General features: G+C 44.3%; 1 protein-coding gene across 1 annotated transcript in view; it reads right to left on the reverse strand.

The window, feature by feature from the left end:
* Nucleotides 1–13,812, reverse strand: part of LOC144509371 (uncharacterized) — a 188,196-nt gene that overhangs the window by 109,150 nt on the left and 65,234 nt on the right. The window lies entirely within an intron of this gene.

The raw sequence follows: 13,812 nt of genomic DNA on the forward strand, positions 1-13,812 counted from the left end.
TTTTGTGTGAACTTGGCAATAGTACATTCACTTCCGTTGTCCAAGTCATGGAAATATATTGTCCTCTGACTGAGCTGCAGAAATAATATGGATAACAGGAACAGTTGGCCCCATCAGTAAATAGAATTGTGAAAAATTATGGCCCCAGCATGGATCCCTGTGGCACTCAACCAGTTGCAGGTTGCAACCCTGAAAATGGATTTCTTATTCCAACTCTCTGTCTTCTATCAGTTACGCTATCCATTCTAATATACTACCCGAATCACCATGAACTCTTATTAAACAGTCTGTGTACCTATTTGAACACTTTTTAGAAATCCAAGTATATTACATCTGCTGGTTCCCCTTTATCCTGCTAGTTACCCCTTCACAAAAATTCTAATAAATTTATCAGGCATGTGCCGAAATCTTGCTGCCATTTACACCAATGGGATCTTATGGTCCCGCTTGTCGACAGCATATCCCCACCATGGGTTTCCTGGCAGCGCGGGGTGTGTTCAACAGGAAACCCCGTTGACAACGGCAGGACCACAAGATCCCGCCGCCAGCAAGTGACATGTCGCCTGTTGCTGCCATGAAATACACCCTGGAGAGGGAGGAAAATCCTACCCATTACCTCCCCTTCATGAAGTCAAGCTGACTCTGCTTGGTTATATTATGCATTTCTAAATGCTCTGCTATTACATCCCTTATAATGGACCCTAATATTTTCCCAGAAGTTAAGCTAACTGGCCTATTGTGGTAAACCACTGTTAGCTTATTGCCTGTGTGTGTGTGACATGCCTGGGACTCCTCCCCCCCGGTCCAGGTATAAAGGTGACTGCTCCCCACCCCCTGCCTGAGTCTCTGGACCAGTCCATCGGCATGGGTGTGCTCCAAGTCTTTTGCTAATAAAAGCCTATTTGTTCTTGCATACAAACTAGTCTTTGCTCGATTGATGGTGCATCACCTACCGTTACTTGTTTTTGTCTCTCCTTTTTTGAAGAAGTTTATTACGTTGGCAATGTTTCAATCCTCAGGACTTTTCCAGAATTTAAGGATCCTTGGAAGATTACTATGAGTGCATCTCTGTAGCTACTTCCTTTAATATCCCGGGATGCAATCCATTAGGTCCAGGGGATTTATTGGCCTTTAGCCCCATTAGTTTCCCTGGTACTTTTTCTTGTTATTGTATTTGTTTCCCCACCCCCCTCCAATTCTGCCCCTTGATTTAGTATTTCTGGAATGTTAATATGCAATAAAGATGATATGCAAGGGTAACAGGACCATGTTAGCGTCCACAGTGAAATTCTATTTACTGATGGGTCCATCTGTTCCTGATATCCATATTATTTTTGCAGTTCAGTCAAAGGGCAATTCATCATTAGTTAATCTTATTTTTCTCCAGCAATGCATCAACACTGGCATCAGAAATTAAAGATACCACACACTGATTTGAAGCATTATACTGCAGCACTGTCATGTTTGCTTTCTTCTGCACTGTCATTACTAAAAATGTATTTTGATTGGCTTTATGTTTAATTTACATAACCTGTTTAATCTGCACTTAATTGCTTTAAAGCAACAGCAAGTTCCAGAGGTATTGTTGGAGCTTCAGCATGAAGGGGTTATCATGATACATGTTGTACAGCCCGTAAACCAGTTACTTATGGAATATTTTAACATTTAGACCTGCTCACAGCAGGGAAGCTACCAGTGGGTCGGGAACCCAAAAACTAGCAGAGTTGGCTTTGTCGTGGAATCTGTGAATCTCTGGACCTGTGGGAAAACAGCCAGAGCATCAGATCTGAGTGCCCTCTCATTCTGACTGACCGTATAGTAGCAAAGTGGACACAAGTGGTGGCACCTGGTGAACATGGCACCAACCACCTGGGAGATCCATCTGTGAGCAGCAATTGAAATCCTGCAAATTACTGGAAGGATTCAGAAGTGAAGAATTTCAGTGCTGTGATGACCTTGAAGATGTGCCCCCACCTGGCCTCCTTAGAAGGAATTATTTTTCCAGGATGTCAAGTCTGAGCCTCCTGAGGCATCATTACACAGTTGTGTCAAGATATCTGATCCTCTTGCTGGATTGGGGCACATCATGGGTGGGATTCTCCCAAAAAATTCCAACTGTCGAATTTGCGTAAAAACTGGAGTAAATCCCGCTGTTTTTTTCAGCGGGATTTTCAAATGAATCTCCCACTTTCGAAATGAATTTCCCACATCACAGAGTGCCCTAGCGTGAATCATGTGAAAAATCAGGGGGCGGGGCACTGGAGAGGCCGGCAGCAGAGTGCTGAGTGGGCCACTGCGCATGCGCCAAGTCGGCACATGTGTAATGGCCCTGCACTGCTGCCCTCCTGATCGCTGGCTAGCTTGATCGCTGGCAAGCCCCATGATTTGGCAACACTGGCCGTGTGACCCCCACATGCTTCAATCACTGGCCCCCCAAACCGCGCCCCCCCCCCCCCCCCCACCAGCCCTCCTCGATCTTCCCCCCTCCTGCAGTCCGATCTCCTGATTCCCCACACCGGCAGTCCCGCCACCCAGGTGGGCAGTGCCAAGGTGCCCCCTACGCATTGCCACTTTGCCCCTTGTGCAGTACCATGGGGACAGGCTGGCACTGCCAGGCTTACAATGCCCAGGGGGCACCCCCCCCTTACCCCTGACCACTTGGGTAGCCTCCATGGCCCCCTTCACTCTAGCAGGGTCAGGCCACCAGCTCCCTGCTAGTGGGGAGCTATTGCAAACCCTGCTAAAGTGAAACACTCCCGGCGGGGATGGGGTGAAGAGGCTAGTGGGCCTGGGGATTTCAGTCCTGGGCCTGCTAATAACATGTAAATTATATTGGGCCCTATTTTACCATTTTGTTTCTAAGTTTATTACATTGAAACTGGGAGCAGATCCGACTTTTAGACCTGTTCTCAGGCGCCCCCATACGCATTCTGCCTGTAAAAATATCAGCAATTCTAAATCGTGTTGAAGAAGCCTGTGGGCGGGGCTTAACCCTGCAGCCCCGATTAGCGCCTCCAACTGCACATGCGCAGAAAAAAACTGATATAATGCTGCTCCCCTGCCACATCCCTCTTGAGCTCCCACAGTCATTGCCCCACCCCTACAACATTATTGAGCCCCTTATCCCCCCACCTCCTGCCACCCAGACCAATCGCGGGCCCTGCCCCCCTTCCCCCTGACCGATCTCAGGCAGAGTGGCAGCAGACCCCCCATTTCCCCCTCACTGATCTCAGGCCGAGCGGGAGCAGATCTCCCCTTCCCCGTCACTGATCTCAGGCAGAGCGGCAGCAGATCTCCCCTTCCCCGTCACTGATCTCAGGCAGAGAGCCGTCAGACACCAGGCATTTACCTCCTCATTAACTGGGGTGCCCGAATCGGACTTTTGTAGAGCATGTCTGTTTTGCGGCAATTCTGGGTGGGTGAATATGGTGGTAAAGGGGGAAGTGCCGGTAAGGTTGGGCGTGCAGCCCATTAAGTCAATTTAAATGCATGCAAGTGCATTTAAATGGCCGTCGCACCCATTTCGGGCTTGGTGCTGATCGCGGCCATTTTCAGGCCTTGGTAAAGGGGGAACCGGCGCGGAGGCAGGCACGGATCGCGCTACTTGCCTCACGCCTGACTTTACCAAGTTTTCGCACCCGAAAACGGGTGCAACGCGATGGTAAAATCAGGCCGATTAAAAACAGTATTTACATAATTCATTCAGCTCCGCATTGTATTCCGTCGCGGAGCTGATGGCACCGGAAATCCGGCAGTCAGAGATGCACAGAGGCCGTGGTGCCCTGTGGGAAGCCCATTACATGGCCTCCACTTGAGTCTCAATGCAGCAGGCTGGGAGAATCGCTCCTCATCTCTTTTAAGCTGGAGTTCTGGGTTTCACCCCCTCTGTCTTGTGGAGCAGCATGTGGCTAAGGAGAAAGTTGCTGCCACTCCTGCTGGTGTTGCTCCTCTTATTAATGGTGTAACTGGCAGGATAAACCTCTTGTTCCTCATCAGAAATACAAAGGTAGGGCTGCATTAACTGCTCCCATTCTGTTGTGAATGTTGGCATTTGGGAAGTGCTGATCAAAGCCAAAAAAGCTTAATGTAGCAGAAATGGCTTCCAGAGTGCTAGAAATCAATTCCAAAGCAGTGAAAGCACACTCTCAGAACAAGTCCCGTGAGCAAAAGCCTTTCACTTAGGAAACAGCTGTCATAGTTAGATATTTAAAGGCCTGTCAATTTTATAGCCCTGTCAATCGCTGCTGATCTTGCCTTGTTGACTCTGGAGAGTTTCAAACATCCTGGAAATCCCATACACTGGCAGGTAAAGCCAGAATACAGAGTTAAATCTTCAATCAATTGTCACTTTGCATTTGATAATCACCAGCCCTCCTGCCCTGTGCTCCCCGAAATGCACACCGATTAAGTCCAGAATTCAGCGAGACCGTACTGGTTTTCTGACACGCCGGCATTATTTCTTTCTTTAATCCCTCAAAGGAACTCGCATCTGCCACGCCATGCAAGTTAAACCCACCCCAAAACAGCCATTCTACATCAGCTCTTTTTCTTCTGTCTCTTATTATTTTCTCTCTCTCCCTTCCCCTCTCTCTCTCTAATGGATCTTTCTTTATCTCTTTATTTCATTTTCTGTACCTCATTTGACATTGAATTCAATTTTCTAACTGGCACTTTCTGGTTCAGACTGTACTTCTAATTAATAATTCTGCAATCGGATTGGTTAGGGAGATACGTAGTTGCTTGCTCTGTTCTCAAAGGGTCCAAATATCATGTCAAGGTCACTCTGCTTTCTGACTCTTACAGTAAGTCCCAGTGCAAAATCCCACAGAAAATCTGTGGGTAAAGTGCAATTGTGACAAACAGCTCATGTCATTCTTTCACCATATTGAGAGCAAAATCCTGACCAATATCACCTTACCTCAATGTGTCTGCATTTTGGTGCAAGTACTTTGCACGTACAGTACTTCACAAGCTAAATTGAAACAGCATGAATTCATTTTGTCAATGGTGTAAATTCTGTTTCCTCTATAATTCCTTTTCAAAGTTCACTTATCAATAATAATCAAATAACTCCATTTCTGATATAAAAACAGAAAATGCTGGAAAACCCAGCCAGCCTGGTAGCATCTATGGAATGAATAAAACAAAAGTTAATGTTTCGAATCCATATGACTTCTTCAAAGCCTCCCTCTCTTCATCTCACTGATGCTGACAGACCTTTGGAGTTTTTCCAGTATTTTCTGTTTTTATTTTAGATTTCCTGCATCTGCAGTATTTTGCTTCAATTTCAGATTTGGTAGCTTTCTTTAATAATGTGATGTATAGTACGCACTTCTTCAATTCTCTGCCTGAAGGCAGATCCTCGGCGATTAATCGCTGCACCACACCTAAGTGCTGTAACGTTTTACTATGAGGAGGGAGAGGAGACAAGCCCCAAATAGGCTTCAGATCAAACAGGGATCGAACCATGTGCTGTTGGCATTAGTCTGGTCCACACATTAGCAAACTATAGCCAACTGAACTAACTGGCTTCCCAAATACACATATCTCTACTTAAAATTTTACACATTTATAAAATAATGTCTGTACAAAATAGAGTTTCTCCTCTATAAGGATACATTCTCAATCAGCGATCTGAACAAACTAGCATTCTGCCTCTGTGTGAATTATCTACTAAACACATTCCAAGCATCTGCTACTGGAATTCTGAGCTCTGTTGCGAGCATCATTCCATGTATGCCTTCATCATTTGCAAGTTTGACTTGACTACACAATTGTCTTCCCTGTTGGCCTGTTGAATTCCCAGTCTGTATAAACTGCAACTCATCAAAAACTACTCTGTACATTTTCACAAGAATTATACAGTAAGCAGAGTTTACACCAGTTACAAAATAAATTCATTCTATTTAAATTTAGCATGTGAAGTGTATGCATAAATATTTGCAGTAAAATATGTTGTTAAATTGAGGTAAGACTATACTGGCCAGGACTCTGCTTTCCAAGGCAAAAAAAAACAATACTGGTGATTCATCACACTTGTACCGCACTGCACAATGCATGTTCCTCTATAATCTCTGTTTTGGTCACTTTCTACTGCCTCCATTATTCCAATGTATATGCGTCAAAACTCTTGTGCCACAAGTTTGCACCCACATTCACCATAAGTGCAAATGGTGACACGGGCGCAAAATCTTGTGAGATCGGAAAATGGAGTTTTCCAATTCTCCCCACCCCTTACTGATGACATAATGAGGTTCCTGCCCAGGGAAGTTGGGAACCTCATTTTAATAAATATTAATATAATTAGCAGGCTTCTCCGCCATATCATCCCCCCCACATTTGGAATTCCTCTCTCACCAATATTATGACATGTCGGCGAGGTTTACAACTGCTTTTCAAAAATAGGAACCAGGCTAAGGGAACCCGCCGTGGGTACAGAGGTAAGTATAGCCTGCAGGGGGAGAGAGACATGCCCAGCTCCGGGCAGTGTCAGAGGGCAATGCCAGGGGTCCCCACTGAGGAGTTATATTGGGGAGAAGGGATCCCCTGTTCTGTTGGGGAGGGGTTGGAGGATGTATTTTTTTTATCACGGATCAGACGCCCCTTCTGTAGAGCTGGTGCTGCTGGCTCTATTAGGTCCTACCTCGCCAGCATGATAGTGTGGGCCACACCGGGAGATTTCTTCTGTATAGAGCGCTGCAAAATGTGGGGAGAAAAGCCGACTGTGCAGATTGTGAGCTTTCTCACCTCAGCAAGCACTCTGCAACTAACAGAAAATTCCACCCTTGAGCTCACCTATTGCTTCCCATTATTCCCTCATTGACTCATCCCTCCGTATTTCTGCCAGCTCCTCCATCTCTATGTGCCAGCATGGAACCTTGTTTCTTTTATCGCTACCTACTTTCCTTTTCATTAGCCCATCCTCCTCCACTGTACCTTTGGTCAGAGAACATTCAACTGTTTTGGTCACATCTTCTAAATGCTCTGCGTAAACCTAAAATGTTCTTGCCACTTCTCTTGCCTCCATTAAACACTTCCTCCAAGTTTCTGTTTTTGATTTTATCCAGACAACTTTACTAACTCTTTTCCCTTCACTGCTTGGAGTCCAGTTGTGCTTTATGAAGCACTTTGACATGTTTTAATGCAACAATGTTGTCTCCCTCATATAAGTTGCTGTTGTTTTTAAGATGCAAAAAAACCACAAAATTAGAATGGCAAAGAAGACTTGTTTCAATAAATAATGGAAAGAGAAAAAAAATTAGCAATGATTGCATCCACAAAAGCTTTAAAACTAACTTCCTCAAAGATTTAGCAGTTCAAGGCAGTTCCTGTTGCAGTATTAGGCCATACAGAAAATCGCAGGTTTGAATCTTGGTCTGTATTGAGTTTATATCAGGACAACAGTTGGGTTACCACAATTGACCTCAATGTCTCAGGTCAAAAATGAGAAAAGAAATATGAGCCATGATTCCCACTCCGAGTAGTTATCCAGTGACCCCTGTGAACATTGCCTAAGATTCAGATTAAATTCTATTGTGATACCCTTACGGTCAAATAATCTGCCAACAATTGCAGTCAGTGCTCATGCATGAATTGTGGGACCCACATTAGTGCACTTCAAAACCTGCTTTGTGGTAAAGCCTATTTCATGAATCCCTCTGGGGCATTTCAATATGGCTATTGAAGATTTTTTTTCTTGCATCTGAAGAATTTAATTTCACAGGGAGAGGGGGACCCAGACTGTAAGCAGAATAAGAGCATGGAATCATTCAGCGAAACAAATAAGTCAGAGGGAGTGCAGCTGTATTACGTTTCAAGGGACTAAGGCTGAATGGCCTCTATTTTGATGCCAGGAGTATTGTAGGTAAAATGGATGAGTTTAGGACAATGATCGGGTGGCACGGTAACACAGTGGTTAGCACTGCTGCTTCACAGCTCCAGGGACCTGGGTTCGATTCCTGGCTCGGGTCACTGTCTGTGTGGAGTTTGCACATTCTCCTCATGTCTGCGTCGGTTTCCTCCGGGTGCTCCGGTTTCCTCCCACAGTCCAAAGATGTGCGGGTTAGGTTGATTGGCCATGCTAAAATTGCCCCTTAGTGTCCTGAGATGCGCGGGTTAGAGGGATTAGCGGGTAAATATGTAGGGATATGGGGGTAGGGATATGAGGGTAGGGCCTGGGTGGGGTTGTGGTCGGTGCAGACTCGATGGGCCAAATGGCCTCTTTCTGCACTGTAGGGTTTCTATGATTCTATGATGATTCTATGATTGACACGAGGAAGTGTGACATAGTAGCCATCACAGAGACATGATTGAAAGAAGGACGCGATTGGCAACTCAACATTCCGGGAGATGGAATCTTCAGACGAGACAAGATGAGGCATTGCATTATTAGTTAAGGAGTCAGTTATTGAAGTAAGGAGACATGATATATTGGAGGGGTCATCAAATGAAGCTTTGTGGGTGGAGCGTAAGAATAAAAAGGGGGCAGCCACATTGTGAGGTATTTATTATAGACACCCAGATAGTCAGAGGGATATTGAGGAGCAAATATGTGCTCAATTTGTGGAGGAGTGTAATAACAATAGAGTTATTATATTAGGTGATTTCAACTTTCCCAACATTAACTTGGATAGTGTTAAGGGCTTGGATGGAGTACCTTTCTTGAAATGTGTACAGGAGAACTTTTGAAATCAATATGTGGAGGGCACAACAAGGAAGGGAGCTGTGCTGGACCTGACTCTGGGGAATGAGGCTGGACAGGTGATTTAGGTGGTGGTGGGGCAGCATTTTAGTGATAGCAACCACAACATGGTACAATTTAAACTTGTTATGGACAAGGAAATAGACAAGCTGCAAAAAAAAGGATTGGATTGGGGGCGAGGGGATTTTAGTAAAATAAGACAGGATCTGGCCAAAGTACACTGGAGCAGCTACTAATGGGAAAATCCACAGAAGAGCAGTGGGGGGCATTCAGAAAGCAAATGGGGAGGGTGCAAGCCCAGCATGTTCCCTCTAGGATGATAGGTAGGAATAACAAGCTCAGAGAACCATGGATGACCAGAGATATTCAGACTGCAATGAGAGGGAAAAGAAAGGTTTTTAAAAAGTACAAGGGGAGCAAATCAGTGGAGGCATTAGTAAGGCATAAAAAGTGCAGGGTGGAGCTTAAGAAAGCAATCAGAAATGCAAAGAGGGGATATGAGCAAGCTCTGGCTGGTAAAAGTAGGGAAAATCCCAAGATATTCTATAAGTATATCAATGGGAAGAGGATAACCAAGGAAAGAGTAGGGCCCATTAGGGATGAAGGGGGCAATCTGTGGGTGGAGTCAGAGGACATTGGTCGAGTGTTGAATGAATACTTCACATCCGTCTTCACTCAAGAGAATGAGGACGATGGTATGGAATTCAGGCAGCGAGACTGTGAGGTTCTTGAGCAAATTGACATAGGGAAGGACAAGCATTGGAGACGTTGGCAGCCTTAGGAGTGGATAAATCTCCAGGTCCAGATGAATTGTGCCCTAGGCTGCTGTGGGAGGCAGGGGAGGAGATTGCAGGGTCTCTGACCCAAATTTTCAACTCCTCTCTGGACACAGGGGAGGTGCCAGACAACTGGAGAACAGCTAATGTGTTTCCACTATTTAGAAAGGGTTGTAAAGATAAACCAGGGAACTACAGACCAGTGAGTCTCACACCAGTGGTAGAGAAACTACAGAAACTTCTGAAGGAAAACATCTATTTCCACTTGGAGAGGCAAAGCTTGATCAGGGATAGTCAGCATGGCTTCATCACAGGGAAGTCATACCTAAGAAATTTGATTGAACTTTTTGAGGAGGTGACCAGGTGTGTAGACGAGGGTAGTGCAGTCGATGTAGTTTAGATAGATTTCAGCAAAGCCACATGGGAGACTTGCAAAGAAGGTAAATTCACATGGGATACAGGGTAATTTGATAAAATAAATTCAAAATTGGCTCAGCTGTAAGAGACAGAGGGTGATGACAGAAGGTTGCTTTAGTGACTGGAAGCCAGTGTCCAGTGGCATACCACAGGGATCAGTGTTGCAATGGGATCTGTGTTGCTAGGGATCTATTATTCGTCATTTATATAAATGACATTGATGACTATGTGAGGGGTAGGATTAGTAAGTTTGCTGATGATACAAAAATTGAGTGGGTGGTTAACAGTGAGGCAGAGTGTCTTGGGCTACAAGAAGATATAGATGGAATAGCCAAATGGACAGCTAAATGGCAGATGGAATTTAACCCTGAAACGTCTGAGGTGATACACTTTGGAAGGATTAATTTGACAAGAAAGTATTCAATGAATGGTAGAACATTTGGAAGTTCTGAGGAACAAAGGGACCTTGGCGTGTTTGTCCACGGATCTCTGAAAGCGGAAGGGCATGTTAGTAGGATGATGAAAAAGGCAAATGGGATACGTGCCTTTATCAATTAAGGCATAGATAACAAAAGCAAGAAGTCATGTTGGAGTTGTATCGAACTTTGGTGAGGCCAGAGCTGGAGTAGTGTGTGCAGTTCTGGTCGCCACATTATCGGAAAGATGTGATTGCACTGGAGGGGGTGCAGAGGAGATTTACCAGGATGTTGCCTGGGATGGAACATTTAAGTTATGAAGAGAGATTGGATAGGCTTGGGTTGTTTTCACTGGAACAGAGAAGACTGAGGGGGCGACCTGATCGAGGAGTACAAGATTATGAGAGACATGGATAGAGTGGATAAGGAGCAGCTGTTCCCCTTAGTTGAAGGGTCAGTCAGAATGGGGACATACGTTCAAGGTGAGGGTCAGGAGGTTTGGGGGGATGTGGGGAAAAACTTTTTTACCCAGAGGGTGGTGATGGTCTGGAATGTGCTGCCTGGGAGGGTGGTCAAGGCGGGTGGCCTTACATCCTTTAAAAAGTATCTGGATGAGCACTTGGCACATTATAACATTCAGGGCTATGGGCCAAGTGCTAGCAGATGGGATTAGGTGGGAGTTCAGGTACAGTGGAGCCCCGTTATAACACGATGATTGGGGTCCATAAAAGCGGGGTCGCAAAAAAAGCGGGGTCACGCTAAATTTGCCAATTATTAGCGGACAAAAAAGGGTCCAATGACACCGTCGCATTATATGCGAATTCGCGCTAAATCGGGGCGCGTTAAATCGGGGCTCCACTGTATTTCTAATGTGTCGGTGCGGATTCAATGGCCTGAAGGGCCTCTTCTGTGCTGTATGATTCTATAAAGCAAATTACATTATCCATTTATATATCAACATAAAATCTCAGCATATTGCTGAATGTCGACCATTGAGGCATTAAAATATTTCACATAAGCTCATAAATGCCTGGGTGTTATACAGTTGAATTCACTGTTCTTTTACACAATTAAATTACTGTCATTTTCATTCCCACAAGAAATAAAAGAAATCTACTCAATTCATTCAGTCACTCCATCATGTCAAACAGAAATGTATTTTATATAACACGATTTTGGCAAGACAATCTGTCTTGATCCCATAAATACAAATTTTGCAAAATATTATTACCTTTGTTTCAAATTCTTCCCCCAACCCCAATTCTCCCGCACCCCTCTCCCTACCAAAGGAACAAAAATTCTACTTAATTAAACGGTAGCCTATGAAATTCAAGTGTTTTTAGAAAATGAGTTTTGGGTTTTACTTTGAAGAATAAAGCTGCTAAAATTTGCACAACTGCTTCAGGCAGTGATTTACAGAAATCTCCCAGGATCTGACATCTGGGTCTGGCAATTAAAATCACCTTTATCAAATTGAATTAATTTGCTGAAAGTCTGTCTCAGTTCCTAGTTAAACAAGAATCCATGAGATTGGTCCCATTCCACACTCCTGAACTGAAAGTATATTTCATGGCAGCACAGGAAAGGCCTTCATCTCAGAGGACTAGTACTTGCACTGTGTTTACCTGGTAATGCAAAGGTGCTGAAAATTTGCAGGCTGCCATTCTGGGATTTTGTCTGTCAGTGACCTCTCGCACTGACTCCACTGCATTTTGTGAGGCCAGTGTGAAGAAACTAACTTGCATTGATCTGGCCAGCTCGTCTGCCACTGCAGCACATCTACCTGCCTCGTGCTGTTTGGCAAGCCTGGGCCCTGGAGTGCAGCTGGAGCTTTAGTAGGAGCACACCAGGAGGACTGCACTATTTTAATCTTAAGGTTTTTGCAGAAACATCTGTTGAAACAACATTTTTTTTACAGAAGCTGTTTCTTATGATGGTCTGGGTGACACATCAGCCATTTCCCCTAAGGAAAAAGTTTATTTATTAGTCACAAGTAAGACTTATCACTGCAATGAAGTTACTGTGAAATTCCCCTAGTCACCACAGTCTGGCGCCTGTTCGGGTCAATGCACTTAACCAGCACGTCTTTCAGAATGTGGGAGGAAACTGGAGCACCTGCAGGAAACCCACACAGTCACGGGGAGAAGATGCAAACTCCACACAGACAATGACCCAAGCAGGGAATTGAACCCGGGTCCCTGGTGCTGTGAAGCAGCAGTGCTAATCACTGTGCTACCATACCGCCCCAGTAGGGGAGTGAAATTAAATTAAACCCACAGTAATGGGTGGAAATTATCTACTGGCATTAAGTCCTAATTGAAATAAATTTGAAAGTCTCCCTACCCAGGTTGTACCGAGCACATCACAAACTGCACCTCGATTGGCACAAATTTCCAGTAAATTGACAGTCACACTGAAAAATTCAAAATGAAAGTCAATAAGAAACAACGGTGCACTCGGAAGTGATTGATTGGCAACAGGTTGTTTGAAATACACTGCAGGAGCATTCAAAGAAAAGAGAGTTCCTTGCTCTATTGCTTGTTTGTTCTCACTAAGGTTTATCAGCGTGTTAAGTAGAGAATTCATTATGCTACATTTGCTAAGACTGACTGGTTGTAAGTTGATAAGTCACCAGGATCCAATGGAATCTATCTGAGGATGCTGAGGGCAGTAAGGTGGAAGTGCAGAGGTACTGGCAATAATCTTCCAATCCTCCTTAGTGGTGGAGTCAGGCAATGGAAAATTGCAAAATGTAACAACCTTGTTTAAAAGGATAAGCCTGGCAACTACAGGCCAATTAGTTTAACCTTGGTTGTGGAAAACCTTCAGAAATGATTATCTGGGATAAAACTAACAGTAACTTGGACAAGTGTGAATTAAGGAAATCCATTATAAAAGGAAAATCATGTTTAATAACGTAGATCCACCACTGAAAAGGATTAATAAGATGTTGCAAAAAGAACACGCTTTGCAGTAGCTGAAAATCACGTCTCAGTCAGAATGACTTACTATCAACAAGGACTGATCATTCATTCATGGCTGCATGTATTGTTATCCTTTGTAATGTTGCATTACTGGCAAAGTAATATTTTTTATGACTACTTTTAGATTGTGTGTTAGCAGTGATTTTGATCTTCCTTGAAAATGCATAAAATTGTAAAGATGGAATCTGTGGCCTGAAATTTTGCAACAATGGAGAAGGTGTCCAGCATAGAAAAAATGGAACTGGACCCCTGGTTCCAGAAGTCTCAGTTCCGAACCCAACACCCACCATTTTCGCCATGAGAGGAATGGGGGCAGATTATGGTTTGCACTGTGGTTCATGGAGGCAGTTGCATATGTAAAAGTACAGCTGCCTTCAAACACATCTAATTTTCATTAGTGGAATTTCCAAAACAAGACTTGTGGGAGTTACACTTTGAAGAGAAAGTCTAAACTTACCAGAGCTCTATAGAGAGATACAGACCATTTTGGAGAAGTAAGGCAACCTTTTGGGTAGCTC

Source organism: Mustelus asterias, chromosome 2, assembly GCF_964213995.1.
Source record: "Mustelus asterias chromosome 2, sMusAst1.hap1.1, whole genome shotgun sequence".
NCBI lineage: Eukaryota > Metazoa > Chordata > Chondrichthyes > Carcharhiniformes > Triakidae > Mustelus > Mustelus asterias.